We start from the raw sequence: 2,582 nt of genomic DNA on the forward strand, positions 1-2,582 counted from the left end.
GCCACCACAGCCACCACCACAGCCACCACAGCCACCACAGCCACCACAGCCACCACCGCAGCCACCGCAGCCACCACAGCCACCACCGCAGCCACCACAACCACAGCAACCCATGGTGTCAGTAGAGAGGACTCAGGTGAATGAGGAGGGAGGACTCAGAGAGGTTAGGGAGGGCTGATGCCTCCATCTGCTGGGGGAGGCCCTTATGTACCTGCTCCATCAAGCCAGGGCCCAGAATATGCAGCCAGTTCCTTATTTTTGTTTTGATCTCATGAGTGCTCTTACATCTTCCTTGTTGACAGGCTGACCACTTAATATTTGCAAAATTTGGCCTTCAGTTGTCTCTTGGATCTATGTTTAGATTAGGATCTACTTCCAAGAAATTTGTGTTCATGAAAACTTAGATGTGTACATGTTCTTTTTGTTCCAGGACTTAGAAAAGTACCTGTTGCACTGCAAGTATTCAATAGGGATCTGTTGAATTAGAAAGCGGTAATAGTAACATAGATAAATAAATAAAAATTAAAAAAAATAAAAGCACAAAAGTTTGTGTGCAAAAAAGCAGCCAGATATTTAAGAATAATCTTTTTTTTTTCATAACCATGGGAGTCTGAATCCAGAGCCAGTTAGAAGTTCTGTGTTTGCATTTACACTTCTTAGTCATCGCAGCTTACTCAAGATTGTTTTTCTCCCTGTTGGAATTCATCACATGCCCTTCAATAAGAAAAAAACTCTTGAAAGAAATAGTAAAAAGCCAGAATCAAGGGAATAGAATAGACACTTGAAATGTATCATATCACACATTAGAGCTCATTTTAAGACACGGATATTCTTGGGCCAGCCGGTGGTGTGGTGATTAAGGCGACTGCATCCCACAGGGCTGACAGCACAGTTCAGGTCCTGGAACTGGCAGCTTCAAAAACATGCTGGGCGTGTGTACATGAGTGCCTAAAATCCAGAGAGGAGAATGAAGGAGAAGGGACTATGGTGTGGCCATCCCCCGGGGTATGATTTCTCACTTTCCCTTTCTCTATCTCTCTCTAATGAGCACATGCACCTTATACCAAAAACTTAAATATAAATATATATGTGTATATGTGTATATGTGTGTGTGTGTGTGTGTTTGTGTGCGTGCATATATATATGTGCATATGTGTATATATATTGCTATATGTAAAATATATCAATATATAAATGTATATACATATATAAATATGTGTGTATATGTACATATATACATACATATACATAATCTTATGTGTGTATATATAATCTTACATGATATATATATGTTATATATATATTCGCATATATATGTATGAATATATATATATATATACATATATATATATATATATATAAAATCTTTCTAGCTCCTGGGATTCTTGATTGGCCAGAAAAATTGGTTAGTCATTGACAATTACCAATAAAATATGTGTGATGTCAAATGCTAAAAGTACAGTTATGTGGGGTCCAGTCCTAAGTGATCTGCCAGGGGTGGTCTGTGCTTGCTGCTTGTCTGCTAAGTAACTGGAAACACGAAAGTCAGAAAGGTGTCATCTGCAGTGGGTCTTCTCTCATGCCTCTCTCACAATGGAGACCCGCGTCCAGGAACCACTTTTGCCCAAACGTGCACTGGGCAAGTTTGTTTGGAATGATCCATTGCAGTCTGCTCCACCTGCCAGGCCCCCCTGTCCTGCCCCAGGTAACCTGTGGGTGTGATTACCATTCCATACGGTTCTGCTGTTTCTTGATTGCCTTCAGAATGGAAGGCCTGCCTGGCTAATATCGTCCCTCTTGGGACTTACTCTGCAGGTGCTGGATCAGAGAGGACATGGCTTCCAAGTGTACCCTACATTCTCCCAGGGTCTTGTAACCTTGGCTTGACAACTGGCAGCTCCATTATGCACTTACTGTTTGACAGTAGGAGAAAGAAGCCTCGCAATACCCTCTCTTAACTTCTCGCCACCCAGAGGCTGTAACGGTTCCTCTTGCTCTCCGTCTCAGCTGCCCAGCACCCTGGAGTTTGCCTCATGCCAGGGATGCTCATGGAACACCTACGGCAGCCATGTCTGAAAGACAGATATCATTTCTGGGCCCTGAAAATGCTTCTTCCTACACGCTGGCAACCCTTTGTGGACTAACGCATGTCTACAATGCAAATTACAGATTACCGTTCACCACAGAGACTCAAAGGCTCTCAAAGGGCATGACTGAGCTAAAATTAGCTACATTATCAGGTCAAAGGTACACAAGAAGGAAGTAAATAAAGGTCTCGTGAGATTCTTCCATAAAGTTTGGGCTAAAAATGGAGAAGGGATCAGTATAAAAGGACCTCCTCAAGCAGAAGGAGGCATCAAACTTCCCTCACCTCTCTGAGTCCTCCTCCTCACTTCACCTGAGTCCTCTCTACTGACACCATGGGTTGCTGTGGTTGTGGTGGCTGCGGTGGTCGCTGTGGTGGCTGCGGTGGTGGCTGTGGTGGCTGTGGTGGCGGCTGTGGAGGCTGCGGAGGCTGTGGTGGTGGCTGCGGAGGCTGCGGAGGCTGTGGGTGGGGCCCCCCCTCCCTCGGCGGGGGGCGG

General features: G+C 44.7%; 1 protein-coding gene across 1 annotated transcript in view; it reads left to right on the plus strand.

Moving 5' to 3' along the window:
- The window catches only part of LOC102477360 (fasciculation and elongation protein zeta-2-like), a 9,475-nt gene that overhangs the window by 3,822 nt on the left and 3,071 nt on the right, over positions 1 to 2,582 (plus strand).

The sequence above is a fragment of the Tupaia chinensis genome, unplaced genomic scaffold (assembly GCF_000334495.1).
Source record: "Tupaia chinensis unplaced genomic scaffold, TupChi_1.0 Scaffold000066_1, whole genome shotgun sequence".
NCBI classification, from domain to species: domain Eukaryota; kingdom Metazoa; phylum Chordata; class Mammalia; order Scandentia; family Tupaiidae; genus Tupaia; species Tupaia belangeri.